The following is an 18707-nucleotide window of genomic DNA, read 5'->3' as shown; positions in this document are numbered from 1 at the left end:
GGAGATGAATCTGGAGGAACTCGGACTGGTGGCGGCGATGAATCTGGTGGAACTCGGACTGGTGGCGGATATATGGTGCAGGTGGACTCGGATTGGTGTGATGGTGGTGGATATGTGGTATATGGCAGTGGCGATGACGATGGTGGTATATGGCAGCGGTGATGACGATGGTGGTATATGGCAGCGGTGACGATGATGGTGGTATATGGCAGCGGTGATGATGATGATGCGGCGGTGGCGTGACTACTTGTGAATAGAACTTGAAACTCTAAAGGACTAGACACTAAGACCAGCAACTAGACACGACGATGCAACCGCAAACTCAACAATGCAAAACCCTAAAAAGATTATGCAACGGCTCAGATTGGTTCGGATCTGATGAACTAACCCTAATTTTTTTGTGGCTTTTTCATGGACTATAGGTATGCAGAACAGACTCGATCTAAACTATGAAAAACTGTAAAAATCTCACCGAGTAACTTAAAAATCTGATACCACTTGATAGAGGCAAGGGGCCCGATCTTTCGATGAGATGGTGGCTATCGTTTTGGTGGAAGTCGACTTTCACAACTCGACTACGAACGTGCGAGGACACCGTGCCTTAGCAATCGCTAAACCAACTTTGAGAGGTTATTGACCACGCCGGAGCGCGATCAACCTGACCACGAGGGTCTATTTCCTGCAAGCAACAAAGAACAAGCAAGAAATTGAAATTGCAATCTAGATATCGCGAATAAAAGAGGAAAGCTTTATTAATGAAGGTGGGGTTCTGTGACGTCTTGGTCTGGTCGTTGGACACAAACGAAGTACGCGAAGTTGCAGCTATGGCGAACTTTTAGTCTAAACAAAACCCAAAGTCTAAATGACGCCCTAAGGGCTGTATATATGGAGGAAGAGGGGGGAATTTCGTGGCCGTTGGAGGAGGGGTCCGAAACCAACCCTAACTCTTGTTTCCCCACACATACGGACTCTAAAAACAGCCTATACTTAAGTATTTCGAAAATACATGGGCATGGCCCAATACATGGGCCTTTGGAGGAAATTTATGAAGTGGCATCTTGTATATTTCGTCCAAGGCTTCGTGCACTCCTTATGGTGGCTTCAAAGTCCTGAAACCATCACTTGTAACTCCTTTCTGGATCCCCTTGCGCATGCCATCATCTCCATGCTTGGTCTTGATCCAGTGTTCATCCCTCTGATCCATGCCAGGCCCTACATTTGTAAGAAAAACAAATGTATCCAATTTAGGCAGCATCATATTCTCATGAACATTAGAATCATCGCCAAGAAACGAAAGTACCTGATAATTTAATTGGCGTGCGTGAGCTCTAGTAATTGGTCCAGTATGTATAGCAGCAGGGGCTATGGGTGTAACAATGGTATTGATGTCCTCATCACACTTGCTTGTGCTTCGGCATTGTGAAGAGTGCACAAGGACACGCCTTCAAGGTGACATCTTTCTTGAGCATGGATATTAAGGATCATACTACTTGTGTTGCTTGCACCATGAGACTTATTATTCACCTTGGACCACTTGATTGCACACATGTTAGAGACCTTGCTTCGACTTGTCATTTTCACCGCTCCATGCATCATGATATATATGCCTTGTGTGTTGCATCCAATTCTTGGATTACTTGCTCCTCTCATATGTTTGGTTGCAACATTGTCATCACTTCACATATGCCGTGTCACATCGATTACTACATGCTTTCCTTGATTGCCTCACACATGATGAACACTTGCTCTTTCTATTGTGTTGAGTGCCACACTATATTCACTACACCCCGAGCACATTATGCTTGGATTGTCTTGCACTTGACCCATGTGTTTAGACACTCCATTTTATTTGGTGTTGTGAATGATTCTTATGCCTACCATAGACCTTTCATTGAGCAATTTGTGAATGTTTGCTATGAGCTTGAGGTAGATGCTTGTTCACTTGTCCAACATATTTGCATCAATACCTCACATTTACATGCTTGTCCCCATGATATCCTTGATTATGCTCAATTTATGTGCTTACATGCCATGTCACAATCCTTTGTCAAACCATATGCTTTGCATGATGACGACACTTGTTTGGTGAATCACCTCTTGAATGCTTGGTTTTGCACTAATGCTAACCACATTTTTTTCCAAGTGTTTGTTGTCTTTGCTCCTTTTGAAGGAATCACTACACGGTGCGACATTGGAGAGTGCCCATTGCAAGCGTCAAGATGACAAGAACTTGGTGAACGTCCACTTTTACACGGCGAAGCCATCTCTTTCACATGGTGATTTGGATTTTGATCCGAGGTCGGATCTTTCCCAAGGGAGGGGAGATGATGTGGAGCATCCTATGGACATCACCATGTCAAGAGTCCGTTTGGCAAGTGACACGTGCGACATCTACTTCACATAGAATCATCTCCTTTAGACGTGCTCACTTGACCCCTTCGAGGATGGTATACTACTTGACACTCCACTCGTGTGCATGCATAGGTATTGCCGGAACACTACGGATGACGAGGAGGAGAGCAAGCGCCAAGGAACAACTACAACATCCGCGAGGGAAGCCTGGAAACGAAGACTCAAGAATAAGACTGTCGAAGAAGCTCCAGCCACCGTACGACCAGTCGGGTCCGGACGTCCGGCACCTGAAGATCCACCAGACGACCGACCCGGACCGGACGACCGACGACCCCGCACCCGAGCCAAATGAGCGGATGTCCGACGCCAGTGGACAACCGACGACCGGCCACCTCCGGAAATCCGGCACTCCAGCGTCCGAGCCAGATCGAGCAGGCGTCCTACGTCTACCGGACGTCCGGCCGCCCGTGAGTCTTCGGACGTCCGACGCCCACTGGACGTCCGACCCCTGGCTGTGTCCAGTTGCAGGCTGAGGCCCATGTACCCCTTCACTTGACCTCCCATTTGTACGAAGACTATAAATAGACCTCTCCCTCGTCCTTTCTAAGGTTAGCAAAGTAGTAGCTCATTTAGAGATAGAGCTTTGCTCATCCATCATAGATCTACTCCACGAGAGAGACCGTGACCCCTCTTCGGAGAAGATCCACCTGGGATTCAAGACCCCTTGTGGGAAGATCCTCCTAGGATTCAAGCCCGCATCTCCTTTGGATTTGGGATGAACTCTACCATCAGGACCTCCTCATGGAGATAAACCCTAACTTGTATGTTTCCCTTTGTTGTTTATGTACCTTGTGGATCTTGTGTGTTTGATTGTCTAGTGGATGTGTGATTGGACTTGTTCTTGAGTGTTTCCCTTGTGTTTTCTCTCCGTTCTTCCCCGTGTTATTCGTGTTCTTCGCGGGATCCTCTCCTTTCATGAAAGATTGGCCATATAGGGTTCCACCCTACATCACGGAGAGGGCAAATGCTGAAGTACTGTGAGGCCAGAGGACAAAGACTTTTGACAGGCTGCACTAGAGCGGAAGGCGCTGGATTGATGAGTTGCTGGCGGTTCTTTGGTCAACCAGAACGCGCCAAATCAAGCCACCGGCCAGACACCCTTCGCCCTGGTATACGGGGTGGAAGCAGTTCTCCCCATGGAACTCACATACGGGTCACCTCGAGTGCTCGCTTATGATGAGCTTGAGCAAGAGCTGTTGCGGCAGGATGACGCAACGCTCCTTCAGAAAGATCGTCTTTGGGCGGCTGTGAGAGGAGTGCGCTACCAGCATGCCTTGCACCACTACCAGAGCCGCAAGGTTCATGCCTGAAGCTTTGAGGAAGGCGACCTTGTTCTTCGGCGCGTTCAATCGGCCAAGAATTCCAACAAGTTGATGCCGAAGTGGGAAGGCCCTTATCAGGTAATACGAGTCACCAGGCCGGGCGCAGTCTGCCTGGAGACTGAAGATGCTATTCCAGTGAGCAACTCCTGGAACATCGAACATCTTTGCAAGTTTTACCCATAAGGCACGGTTGTCGCCCCCTCCCCCCCGAAATCCACCTTTTGTACGAGCCTTGCCGGCAAGGCATGCAACCCTCTGTACAAAGCCAGGTGCAGACCCTGAGCATAAATAAATGAAGTGTTGGCGCCCTAAGTTTTAGCATGCATGCTACTTTGAGTCTCTCCCTCGGTTAGGGTTAATAGTGCTTAGCGGCGGCTAACCCCTAGCATAGAGGTTGAGTGTGCGTCTCTCTGTTCCTTTCGTTCCTCTTTGGTTCGCAGGGTACATGGACATTTCTGCTGAGCTATTTGGAAGAAAGAGAACATGCCGACGCCCCGACCCCGACAAGCCAAGGTTGCCGGGGGCTGTAGGTCTAAGGATCCAATCACGACAAGCCAAGGTTTTCGGGGGTTGCGACATCAAATAAGTCTTTCTCCCCCACTTTGTGCCCTCATATGAACCTTGAACGTATAAGGCTTCGCTCGCTCTCGTACCATCTTGCTCCCTCTGTCTCGTGTCTGAAAACCTTACTTTGCGCCGGAACATGGTTGTAGCGCGATGAGAAGAGGGCGAGCGAGGGGCCTAATACTACTCGGCCCCTACCTCCGCCAAGGGCGTGAATGTAGCCGAGCCATAGAGCAGGAGGACGGCAAGGCCTGTTGCCGGGATACAATGTTTATCTTAAGATAACTAGCACGCGTTCCTCGGTGTGGCCCTCGCCCACGCGCAAGCAAAACCCGACAGACACCCTTCTTTTCATTCATATGTTGTAAACAAGTACAACTCATATGGAATGAGTACAAGAGCGAGGGGATTACAAGATTTAAATTCTACCAAGGCCCGTAGGCTTACAAACTAAAAAAAGATAAGTGCCCCGTGATCCCCGTTCTTGCCCTTTTCCTCCCAGGTGCGGCAGGTGAAGGCAAAAAGAAGGAAACGGGGAACGCGCCGATGGAGAGCTTCACAAGGAACGCCCTCGGCAGGGTGCATGGCCGAGGGAGGGGCGGCGTTGTCAGTCGGAGTCGGCATCAGTGTTCCCCTGCTCGACACCCTCGTTGTCGCTGTCGCTGTCCTCCTCGTCACTCCCGCTTGAGGAAGAGCCTTCCTCATCGGAGGAGCTCTCCACGCAGCACTTCAGGCGAGTTCCGGAGTCTCCAAAGGCCTTGACGGAGAGCAGGCCGTTCTCCATTAGTTTGAAGTAGAGAACGAGCCCCGCCGCCGGGCTATGGATACGAGCAAAAGTCTTCCATCCGTGACGAAGGTACATGAGATGAGGGGCGGGAAAGTCAACGTCAACCCGTGTGCCGCCGTTCCCGCATCCCCTCATATGCAACCTCAGGGTCTGGGGTGGATCGAGCTCCATCTCCCGAGCGAATGGAGCAGGGAGACGAATACGACGACGCGGTGGGCGGCGCAGCCTGATGAAGAACTCAGGAGGCTGTTCCCCGACGTGGCCCTCCATTGGAGGAGGCATCGATGGCGGAGGCAAAGCCGATGCGCCGCCGTATCCCCCTCTTCCCCGAGCGCCACGCCGACCTCGACCTTTCCCCTCCCCGTTCCTCTCATGGCCGGCTCCACCGCCGCGAGCTCTTGGGAAGGAGGGACGCGCTATCGAGCAGAGACCCTCGCCGCCACAGTCGGAGGGTCGGCGCCCCTCTCACCATGGTAGATGGAAGAACAGAGCCGAGGTGGATGGAGAGGAATGGTGAAAGATTGTGGGGTGCCATCCCCCTCCCGCTTCTTATAAAGGGGCGGGGTCGGGGCTCGACCGCCCCACTCAGCCAATCCGGCCATCGGGGGCACGGGGAATCGGGACCGACCCGCTGCTCCAATTAGCGACAGGCCAGTTTCCTACCTCGTTATTTAAGGTCCATACCCCCCCCCCCCCGCGTCCGTCGCCTGCCACCTCGGGGGCACAGGGGACACGTGGTGAGCAAGCAGAAATCAAAGGGACGGGTGAGGCGACCATTGTCCACCCTGTGATTGCGGGGCCCGAGCTCCTTGAAGACCACGGCCCAAGTCCACTCAGTAAATAAGCCACGCCTCTGCATTTTCCTCTTTTTATGGGGAAGGCATGAGCCTCCTCTTTACCACGATGAGACGCATGCGTGCGGAAACTGCCCCACGCATGATCCCCACGTCACGCATGACCCCCCCCCCCCACGTCGCACGTTCAACGCGGGTCGTGGGGAAGCGCAGCGGACGGAAAAGTTACTGCAGTAAAAATCCGCCTCGCCTGCCCATGCACCGTTTTGGGCCTAGCCCAACAACGCGTTGCACTTATGTGTGGCCTAGGCCCGGGGGCTCCTGTCGGTTTACAAAATTAGGGGCTCTCCTTTGTACCCCTTTACTTATGGATGGGCAGTGAGAGCCGCACCCACGGCCGCACTGAGCAGGGCAGAGGAGGGATGCCAGAGCGCAAGACAGCCAGAGCAATGCCAAGAACAGGGGTGCAAAGAGAGCAATAGGGCGTGGTGGACTCCCCGGCAAGACTCTTGCCGGGGCGGCTTCAGCAGTCCCGGCAAGATCCTTGCCGGGGCAACTTGCCTGACGCCAGCAGAGCGCACCACCCTTGAGCCCAAGTGTTTCCGATGCCATCAACCACATCAAAACCAAGGCTTGAGAGGCACCTCAATGGTGGCATGCAGATCTTTGTGGAGATCATAAATACACAAGATCAGATGAGAACCAGAAGATGACGATCCTTGGCGAGATCCTTGCCAAGGAAATCCACGAGACCCTGGGCAGGATCCTTGTTATGGACGACCGCGGTGCCATGGCAAGACCCTTGTCGGGCCCCTGACAAGACCCTTGCCGAGGACATCTGCGGGGCCGCAGCCAGGCCCACGTCTGCCAAGACTCCACCGCCGCTCCCATGCAGCTGCTAGCTCATCCAGTTGGGCAGGCGTCTGCATGGCAACATGCGGCCTCCACACCGATTCAGCAAGCACCTGCGTGGTGGCATGCAGATCTTCATGAAGGCTCCGCCATCACGCCAGCCCAGCCGCCAGCCAATGTGGTGCTACAACGCCTCATCGGCTCGGAGGCGCGTCGGAGCCAGGCGAGGCGACGACGGCTGGGATGAGCTTCCTTGCCTTCCCCGATAAAGCAAGAGGGGCACGTCGGTAGTGCATTTAATGCGTTTTGTCTGACGGTGCCAGAGGATAGACTCAACCGCGATGCACCTCTCCACCTCATGTGTGCCACTGTGGCAACCCCTTTTGTCTATAAAAGGAGGCCCGAGGCGTACTGGAGGGGGATTCGGATCTTTGGAACTAGAGAGACACCGTAGCTAGTTCAAGAACTCAAGAACACTCAAATATACATCAAAGCATGACTAGGGTATTATGCGCCTCTGTGGCCCGAACCTGGGTAAACGATCCTTGTGCTGACCGCCAGACCCGCTCTTTGCACAACCCCGCGCCCGCCAGCCATAGAAGGGATCCCAGTGATCCCGTAGGTGTCGTTTCCCATGGACAAATGGAAAAGATAGTAAACAGATAGAAACAGAGGAATAAACAGAGCAATACTATGATTGCTGTGAATACATAGCTACCCACGTTGAAACGACTCAACAAAATAAAACGCGTCCATGAGACCATGACCAGCAGCCTTTCCCTACGGTAGCTCTTGGCTCTGCCTAAACTCGTGCAGGCATTCGTCCAAGCGGTCGACACACTCGCGGTACATCTGGAGCGCGATATCGAGCTCCAAGTTGGCTATTTCATCAGAGATCACCAGCTCAAGTATGCGACGGCCATGTTCCTCTACTGCGCCCAGGTGGACACCTAGGCCAAGGAGGCGGCCGAGCCTACGGACCAGCGCATTGGCATCCAACGGGCCACAAACAAGGCGAACGGCACCACACATGCGAACGGCACGGCGGGCGTCCAGTGCAAGTACGGCGCTGCCGGCCTTTGGTGCAAGTACGGCGCTAAGGGCCTCTGCCCACTCCTGGCGAGGAATGGGGGTACTGACTGGACGGGTGCCTAGCTACGACGCCGTGTCGACACCAGGCAAGCGCCGACGGATCCGCTCTTGCTGTGCGGCACGCCATGCCTCTCATTCTGTGGCACTCCAACAGTCTCGCCGTGCGGCGAGCCGCAGCCTATCAGCGCAGACGCGCCTAGCTTGCTCTGCTGCGCGCCATCGATCATGTTGTGCGGTGAGCTGTAGCATGTCGGATCTTGATCCGCGACGCTTAAGTGCCATGCACCAAAGGTCTGCTCAACCCTGGCGATGACGCACATCACTACATCGTCCACCGCGTTGCCAGGGAGTGCCTCGGCCTCGACAGGCCGTGGCGCCTGCTCATTTTCCTGGTCGATGAGGTTGATGGCAGAGGCGGCGCTTTGGTGGGTTGGCATGCTTGGAAAAGGTGGATGTGCTACAGGATGGGCTTGTCGCCTCCGTGTGTCGCCCGCCGCCTAGGTTTATGCGCAATATCGCTGGGTGGCGGGAAACAGATGAGGAAATGGCGGGAAACAGTGGCGTGTTCATAAAACGCCATCAATTAATGGAAACTTAGCATAGAAGGAACATCGAGCTAGCACAAGAAGTAGATGATGATCAGATGAACACATACCACACTAGGGAACCTATCGGTGATGAATTCATCAATCGCAAACGGTTGAATACTAGCAAGTGTTTGCCCACAACACATGCAGCTTATTCCATCACAAATAGGTTGGATGGATCAATTGTACGCCACGTATCGCACATTGTCAAAAAGTAATGCAGTAGACCTTCTTTAACATGTGTTAAAAAAACAAGGACCTCAAGGTTAAATTAACTCATGGCTGCTCCATCAACACAACTTCTCATCTAGTCATCCATCTGATGGCTACAACAGCCTGAGCACACTTAACTTGAGAGTTCTCTTACATGATCTACTGGTGGAAAAACTAGTCCTTGCTGATATAGGATGCCTCTTCGCATCCTTATGGCATATCTGGATGACCGCCCATCCCCCAATGGCCAATAGATGTTGTGTAGACAGAGCATAGCACATACGTCTTATTAGAAGCAATCGTCTGTGTTATTATCGGTCTTCACACACATTTCTAATTATAGACCTGTTTGCCGCATATCACACACATCTTGATATGTTGAACCGTTTCTGTTCTCTTGTCTCAACTCAAACAGTTCATCCGAGTGAACCGCATGCCATATATCGCACACACCTTGATCTGGCTGGCCGTTTCTTTTGTGTTGCCTAATCACAGACAGTTCATCCGAGTGAACTATATGTTGTATATCGCACACACCTTCATCTGGCTGCCTATTTCTTTTGTTCCTCCTCATCGCAAATAGTTAATTGAACTGAACTGTGTGCCCTGCATCACACACACAACTAAAATTTGAACCGTGTTTGATGCATCCTCCATCACAAACATTTTTTACCTTTTTTGACGGGTCTTTTACACCACCGTTTGCGATTATTGCGTCACACACAGTTTCGTCGAAGGGTCTCTGATCGTAGTGTCGCGTTAGTAGCATCATGTAGTAGTGTATTTAAAAGTCGAGGGCAGGGCTTTTCCCGCAAGGTAGGCAGGGCAGTTCCGCCTAGTCGGTTCAACAGAGACGCGAGAAGATGAGGGAGTAGGCTGCTGCAAACATAGGGCTGTGTGATTTGACAGCGAGTTACTGCTAGATAGGTGGGGCCCCGTGATTTGACTTGCCATTATCATTTTAACTGCGGCGCTAGGACTGGCGTGAGTCTCTCGATTCCTAACGACCTCCATGGTCTACAGGTGCCTCTCCCAATGCTCCACCATGTAGAGGTTGGCTCTTGCATGAGAGCCCACTCCTCCACTTTTTCCATGCCTCTTTCCTCCACATATGCAAAAATGCCATGTAAGCGGGCTTATAGACCACTATTGTACTTGCTCGTACAGGTTCTAAGCATGCCATATAGGCATAGAGTCTGATGTGGAAAGTTAATTGAGAAGAGAGAGACTAGTTTGGTGACCCCAGGAAGAAACGGTGCTAAGTGCGTGTACCTAGGTGAAAAGACAATTTTGAGTCTATAGCTAATTAAATGAAGCAAACTTAGCAACAAAAACTACGCACCTATCCATTGGGGACTTGAGTTGCTAAGCCATTTAATGCCCTTAGCACCTCATCTAAGCACCATTTCATTGGAAGAGGTCACTCCTTGGCAAATGCAATAAATACTATGAAGAAACAGGTAGAGAGAAGTAAAAAAATACTCTTATAGCCAACCTTATAGCTAACCTTGTTGTATGAGTCACTAAGTGATGATTGTGTATGACATGCCAACATCAGATAGCCTAACGCGCCATGTTAAATCTCTAAGGGCGCGACCGCGCGAGCGAGGCGACGGTCATGGTAGGCGCGACCATGATACGGGCTGCTGGCAGCCCTTGGATCTGAGATCGAACGGCTGCATGCTAAGTTGCTGAAAATTTACAGAATAACCCTCCAGGGTAGGATATTCACCCATTGGTCTAGAATCATGCCATGCAGCCGTTCGATCTCAGATCCAATGGCTCTCAAAATCCTGTATCATAGGAGAATGGAAAGCTTCGTGTCACCTGTAATTTTCCCGACGCTTGACATGACATCGAAAGTTATTTAATTGGGCGTCCAGTAGGCATGGCATCTAATTGGGCCCTCATAGTACTGTGCATGAATCCATTTATCCACCAGGCAAGCCACTACCCTGCCGATCGCACGCCCCACTCAACATTTTTACAATCGAAAAACCGTTAGTAGTTCGCTCCTACTCGTCCCCGAACGTCCTTTAACATTACGGCAGTTCACTCCTAGGCGTCCCGTCCTTTCACATTACTATAGTTCCACTAATCCTAACCCTCCGCCGAAATCCATGGCGTCTCAAATCTCCATGATCGGTGGTGAGTACAAGGTTAGAACCATCACCGGTGACGAGTTCGATGTCATCTACACCCGTTCTTCCGCGACGGTGAAAGGATGCCTTGCTCGCTTCAGACGCATGTTCGAAAACTCAAATGGTGAGTGGGTCGCTGGGCTAGATGTTGAGTAGACCACAACCTTGGACAAAAGAGAAGAATCTAAAGGAGGAAGAGAAGATGAAGCCCTCCGTGATCTAGGTTTGCATGCATAACTTGTGCTTGGTCTACCATATATGCATGCCGGCGTTGAGTGCAAGGGATTTAAGAAGTTCCTCGCGGGCGACCTAATCAAATTCGTTATTGTAGACTTTACGACCGGCAGAAGAGTCCTGGGTCGGATATGCCTCGTTGTAGGCGAGCCCTTCGACCTCCAGAAGAATGGGCTGGTGCCCTCCCGTGGTCAGCCTTCAATGTTGAACCTGGCAGGAGCCATGGTTCATCCTTCATAAGGCAAACTGAAGAAACCTTCGCTCAAGTTTCATCGTCAGGCATGGCAGTGGAATGTACTAGATATAGACCACATCCGGTATGCTGCAATGGATGCCTACTTTTGATTCAATATCTACAAGGGTTGGATGAAGAGCATGAGCCAAGTGTGTGGTTCAAGCAAAGAAGTATCGGCCAAGAGGAAGAGGGACAAGGACGAAGTAGAGCACGTGGATGAGCAGTCCGAGCAAGGTGGCAGTGTCGTTGCTCATGGTGGTTCTAATGCAGTGTCTACCGGATTAGTTTCTTAGTTTAATTTTAGGGGTGCTTAGTTTTATTTGCGGGGTGTGTTGTGCTGAGCCCCCAGCAGAACTATGTTATGTTCCTTCTCGTTACTTTAACTCTTCAATACGTACATACTAGTATTTCATATAGTTCATCTTTTAGTTGGTAGTACTACCACTCGTTTCTTCACATTATATACATACAATATATATGGCCAACACTAGCCAGCAGTTTAGTTGTCAAAGAATTTCAGGGTGCTTAGTTTTATTTGAGGGGTGTGTTGTGCTGGACACCATTATTGTGACTCAAAACTCTTTTTCCATGTTATAATGACACAAATAACTATGGACCAACATGCCAACTCTCCCTCTATCTCACTACAGTACAATAAAGTGTGGGGCCTACTTGATCCCAACAGCGTTCTTATTTTCCTATAAAATTATTCGCTTGGTTACTCCTGACAAGCGGGGCCACACTTATCGTTGTGATATAGAGAGAATCGGCTTATTTTTGTAATATAACATGGTCAACGGGTTTGACGTGAAAATAACAATGTCTAATGGCATTTTTGAGCAAACATCTAACGGAACGATGGCATTTTTGAGATATCTAATTGCATTTTTGAGCAAGCATCTCACGGATTGATGGCATTTTTTAGTAGTTGTAACTTCTAATGGCAAAACTGAGTAGTGATACATAACTAGTGGCATAAATAATAAGAACCCAAGAATTAAATAGGTATGCTAATTTCTTTAATAGAATTTAGCACCCCATTTAAGCACGTACTAGCTTTTTTAATAGTACTATATGCATAATTTGGCGACGAGCGCTCTCTATATGTACCACCTTTTTTCTTTAATTTCATCTTGTTAGTTTTGCTCCATGGCGCAATCCATCGATACTACCACTGTACAAAAGTATACATTTTTAAAAGGCTAGAGGGCGGGGTAGTCTCGCTTGGTCGGTTTCACGAGAGGCGAGGGCCTTTGTGATTTGACGACTCATTACTGCTGGAAGGCGGGGCCTTGTGAGTTGACTGCTCGTATAAATGTTGCCAATGACCTAAGGAGGAGCAAAGAACCGTGCGGTATACTCAAGTTTTCCACTAGAGTACTAGTACAACGGAGGAGCAGGAAACACAGCAGCCCAGTGCCATATGGCAATAAAAAATGATCTAATTTGCTAGTCATTGATCCCACGACGCCGCTCATCGTTAGCATCGTTCTATTCATGCCTCGCAGAGAACGTGACACATGCGGCGAAACACCCGAAGAAAAAGAAGAAACACAAGAGGTAAAGAAGAACGAAGATTATCAGCCCAAAAAAAGAAGGAAGACACACACACAAGTCTGGGGCGCTGCTCTCTACTACATGAAGGGTTGCTGGCCACGGAGTCGTAACGGCTTCTTCATCGCCTCCACGCCCTCCATATCCTTGCACATCTCCTCCACCATCTTCATCATTCTGTCAATGACGCAGGATTTCTCGACGCGAGCATTCATCATCTATTCCACGACCACATTACGTACCTTGATGGCAGTCGGGTGCTCGAGCGGAGCTTCACCAACTCCTCCTTCTGTTCCATGACGAGGGCCTGTAGCATCTTCATCTAGGAACTACTCTTCTCATGCAGCTTCTTCCAGCCGGCGTTCTCCTCCTTCAGCAGGTCGAGCTCATGGCAGAGTTTCGCCTTGTCTTCCTGAAGTTGCAGGATTTCGCTAGTCGCCTTCTTATCCGAGGCAATGCTCTTCTTCAGCAGCATCACTAAGCCGGTGGTCAACTCCCCCTACTCATTAAGCTCAGCGGGCATGTCGTTGAGGCTCTCCTTCAGCAGCTCCACCAAGGCGTCGATGAACTCCTCCTGCTTATTGAGCTGATCGGGCATGTCGTCGAGGGATAACAACTCCAATGCCGCCAGCTCGGGATGTTCGCCTCTGCAGCTAGGGCGCTCCTGGGAGCCCTCGCCTCCATGGCTAGGGTACTCCTGGGAGCACTTGCCTCCGCGGCTAGGGCGCTCTTGGGAGCTCTCGCCCGCCCCGTGAGAGATCTTTTGAGGTCTCTACGAGGCGGTGAGCCCTCTTTTTTTTCCACGGCCTTGGTTGCCGCTCCCTTGTTACGAGTAGTTCTCGACCTAGAGCTCTGCACACCGGCCATGGCATGGACGGACGAACAAGAAAGACTTATGAGGAGGAAGAGGTAGAGTGATTTTTGGCTAGGTACTAGTTCCCCTTTTTATAACCTAGTACTAGCACTAGTACTAAAACCTGCATAGTGGGAAGTGGGAACATGTTCAGGTTTGATGCGTACTAGGTGTGAGCAGGTCTGCACTTAATTATACTGTACACTTTGGAATGTGATGGTAACAAGCTAAAGATTAATTGATGGTTCTGGTTTCGAGGCTCAAAACGGCTCTCGGTGAGTTTCCTAGGACACAACTTTCAAGTACTACTAGTAAAATATGGTCGCACAAGTCAGTGATGTATAATTGGTCGTACATGTCAGACCAAGCCGATGCGTGTCGCGGGTCTGACCGACCATCTATTGGTGCGACCGACCCTACATATTACACGATGGAGACTTCTGGTTGTGGCTTCGGGTGATTGTCATGACCAAGCATTCAAAAACTAGTGATAAATCAATTACCATCTTTTTCCAAATGACCAAGTATTTTCGTAGGAATACAATACATAGAGATGGAGTGATTGTCACGGTTGCAAACCTCCATGGCACCGCAAGTTCACTCCAGCAGCAACCGAGTAGGTCACTACATCGCCGGCGGGGAAGGAGGGCAGCTCACCTCGCCTATGATGCATGCCTAGAGGTGCCGCTGCAGCTTGTCCTGTGATTTGGCTTCTCCTACCACCCATTTGAACAGTTGCACCGGCTGTTCATGCCATTCTGCAGGCATGCGCGTTCTTCCCTCCGTAGTTGACTCCTTGAATATGATCTCTGCCATTAGCCCTAGCTCGAAATCAACGCGACGCTGCCAGATGCTTACATCCCTCTACATCTCTCTGCTGAGATGAACTTGCGCCTCCGCCTTGTGCTATGCGAGGCACAACTCCTTGAAACTTCTCTCCAATCGATGCGACCCTTCCTCGATCCGATTTGCCCTTGCTGCCCAGCACCTGAAACTCAGCCCTGGCATGTCTTCCGGCGCCACTGATTTGTGATTCCAGAGCAATGGATCCCCTCGAAAACCAATATGGGTTTCGCTCAAAGGCGGCAGTGCTGTGGGCCGTTCGAGAGGGCATCCCACGGGATCCTGGGATCTAAGGGATTATCCATGGTGGGATCCTCCATGGTGGGATCCGGTGGGCGAGGCGGGGAGGCGAGCCTAGGCGCTAGGAGAGCCCTACGAGGCTAAGATAAAGATAGTACTACTCTAGTCCATCAATATTTAAATACAAAGGCCACCAATAATAGCCCTGGAAAAAATTGATCATGCTACCCGCGTCCTGGTTTATTGGCCCCCTTTTTTGTGCCACTTTTTATGACATGCATAAATATTATGTTACTTAATAATATGGTCAAAATTGGCACAGAATATGAAGGAGACCAATGGAAGTAGCAACCCATGATTAAACTACTCGCATACACGCTGTGCAGTAGTAATGTCTTTCTCAACTACTTCCTCTCTCACGTCCACTCAATTTGCATGCGCTGTATTAGACCATCAATGAAGTGAAGGACTTTACACGCGTCAAATTATCACATGGGGTCGATCTTTGTACAAAAATGTGTCCCCCAGTGTACCCGCGTGTGCGTGCGAGGGAATGAGTGCATGCGTGGCGTATGTGCACATCTTCGTTTTGTGCATGTATTGCCAGTGTGCCTCAGAGAGGACGAGTACATTCTTCTAGAACCAGTAGCACGTCACTGTGATCAATCCACACAAGGAGGTCGCGACAACACCTCCACATGTGCCATGTGGCTTCATGAACTGAAAGAGAGACACTGTGTAGCGTGCCGTCGAAATTCTAATCTACGTGTTTTGCACATACTCGAAGTACTAGTAAGGTACACGTGCATTGCACACATCAGATTTGGCAACCAAATTATGAATAAATACCACATTATAGCATGTAAGCTTTGAGTCATGTATGCATGATGTAGACGTTCATTTAATTCTTATAGTTCATCTCATTCAAAATCAATTAGTTTTTATAAAAAAGCTAGGGCCTCTTTGATTCGTAGGATTTCCTAAACGCGGGAATAGGAAAAACATGGGATTAGAGTGGAATGTCGTCTTGAATCCTACAGGATTGTACGAGTGTTTGATTGTGCATAGAAAAAACGTAGGATTCTTTCAAAGAGGTTTGAGTGGATGGAATGTTTCCTATGAAATCTAGTGCAAATGAATCATATGGAAAAATTCCTATGGTTTCCAATCCTACGAATCAAACAACCAAGATAGGAAATATTCCTGATGAGGACATCAATACCATTGTTACACCCACAGCCCCTGCTTCTATACATATTGGACCAATTACTAGAGCTCGCGCACACCAATTAAATTATCAGGTACTTCCGTTTCTTGGTAATGATTCTGATGTTCATGAAATATGATACTGCCCAAATTGGATATATTTGTTTTGCTTACAAATGAAGGGCCTGGCATGGATAAGAGGGATGAACACTGTCGCAAGACCAAGCATGCAGATGATGGCATGCGCAAGGGGATCCAGAACGGAGTTACAAGTGATGATTTCGGGACTTTGAAGCCACCATAAGGAGTGCATGAAGCCTTGGACGAAATATACAAGATGCCAGTTCATAAATTTCGTCCACTGGCAATTCTAGGTGCTGCATCACCTTATTATTGGGCCAGGCTCATGTACTTTCGAAATACTTAAGTATAGGCTGTTTTTAGAGTCCGTATGTGTGGGGAAACAAGAGTTAGGGTTGGTTTCGGACCTCTCCTCCAACGGCCACGAAATTCCCCCCTCTTCCTCCATATATACAGCCCTTAGGGCGTCGTTTAGACTTTGGGTTTTGTTTAGATTAAAAGTTCGCCATAGTTGCAACTTCGTGTACTTCGTTTGTGTCCAACGACCAGATCAAGACGTCACAGAACCCCACCTTCATCAGTAAAGCTTTCCTCTTATATTCGCAATATCCAGATTGCAATTTCAATTTCTTGCTTGTTCTTCGTTGCTTGCAGGAAATAGACCCTCATGGTCAGGTTGATCATGCTCCGGCGTGGTCAATAACCTCTCGGAGTTGGTTTAGCGATTGCTAAGGCGCGACGTCCTTGCACGTTCGTACTCGGATCGTCAAAGTCGACTTCCACCAAAACGATAGCCACCATCTCATCGAAAGATCGGGCCCCTCGCCTCTATCAAGTGGTATCAGATTTTCAGGTTGCTTGGTGAGATTTTACAGTTTTTCGTAGTTTAGATCGAGTCTGTTCTTCATACCTACAGTCCACGAAAAAGCCACAAAAAAATTAGGGTTAGTTCATCATATCCGAACCAATCTGAGCCACTGCATAATCTTTTTAGGGTTTTGCATTGTTGAAGTTGCGATTGCATCGTCGTGTCTAGTTGCTGGTCTTAGTGTCTAGTCCTTTAGAGTTTCGAGTTCTTTTCACAAGTAGTCACGCCGCTGCCGCATCAACATCATCACCGCTGCCATATACCACCATCATCGTCACTGCTTCCATATACCACCATCGTCATCACCGCTGCCATATACCACCATCGTCATCGTCGCTGCCATATACCACATATCCACCGCCATCACACCAATCCGACTCCACCTGCAACATATATCCGCCACCAGTCCGAGTTCCACCAGATTCATCGCCGCCACCTGTCCGAGTTCCACCAGATTCATCTCCGCCACCAGTCCTAGGCCGAGTCCAGTATTTTGTTACTCTGTTTTGGATTTCCAGATCACGAGATATGTGGCACCCCGGCTCAGAGAAAATCGGAACGCCCCGTATTCCAGCCCAGAGATCGAGGAGAAGTCTTCTGGAATACGACACTGCTTAGCATAGAACAAACCAACTTTCTCTTATTACACGAATATGATTACAAGGTCTCCGATATTACAATGAATAACATCGGCACGGCGACACTACGCCATCCTCAGTTGCTCTATGCAAGCAGCAGAACAACTCGAAGCATCGGAATAACTCTAGCAGGGGAAAAACTAATGCAGCAGAACAACAACGACGGTGGAGGACTCCAATCCGCAGGGACTCTGGCTGGAACGCTTATTCTAGCTCGCGAACACAGGAACAACACCAAACAAGCAAGCAATCCAGGCACGACCTGCAAGCTGGCATGACACGCCAGGTCAGTACATTGAATGTACTTGCAAGCTCACAATTAACCAGAAGCATTCAAGATAAACAACAGCATGGCAATTACAGGTTAAACAGGAATTAACATTAGATCCTCATAACAACATGACATCCAAAGTAATACTCCCAAAATAATACCAGATACCACCATGAAAATAATCATAATAGCCACTAAGAATCCAAAGGCAACATGAACATGATACAGCTAGAACAATATAAGCATGGCATGAACATATAAATCTGACGATACTAGCATGCAACATGATGACACTATATGCACCAATTATTTTGCTCGGGTTATCTCGTAACCATCACACGCAGAATTTACCAACCTCGGACATTACACGACCATCTCAGGATCAAATCAAGCTTGGTATAAACATTACCGTAGTAACCACTAAATGACCACAAGGAGCTTGATCTATACCCATGATTCTCGCACAACATCACGAATATCCAACAACTCGGTATCCTCGATACCACGGTGATCATTCCGGCGATCACAACCAAAGTAACTCATGATCCTTATGGCGATCATCACCAAAGTAACTCGTGATCCTTACAGCGATCACCACCAAAGTAACTCGTGATCCTTACGGCAATCACCACCAACTTATTTTATCACCGAACCGGGGTTGTCATTAATCAAGTTATTATTACTACTATTGACTCACGGTGGGACCGTCACGAACTGGGTTTCTATCGATAGACTTTATATACACTCTGCAGAGGTAGCACACTATACCCACACCACGGAACCCATGGCCTCGTACTCCCATTCGGGTGGACCAACAGCGTTCCGACAAAACCGATCTACTGCCATGACACTCTTCCGGCCACTCCGACCCACTCCCAACTAGGCTAGTCCTGGGTGGCCCCGTGTCTACCAAAGACACC

The sequence above is a fragment of the Triticum urartu genome, chromosome 7A (genome assembly GCF_056163025.1).
Source record: "Triticum urartu cultivar PI428250 chromosome 7A, HENAU_Tu73, whole genome shotgun sequence".
NCBI lineage: Eukaryota > Viridiplantae > Streptophyta > Magnoliopsida > Poales > Poaceae > Triticum > Triticum urartu.
The sequence above is the reverse complement of the archived record's forward strand: the minus strand, read 5'-3'. Positions refer to the sequence as shown.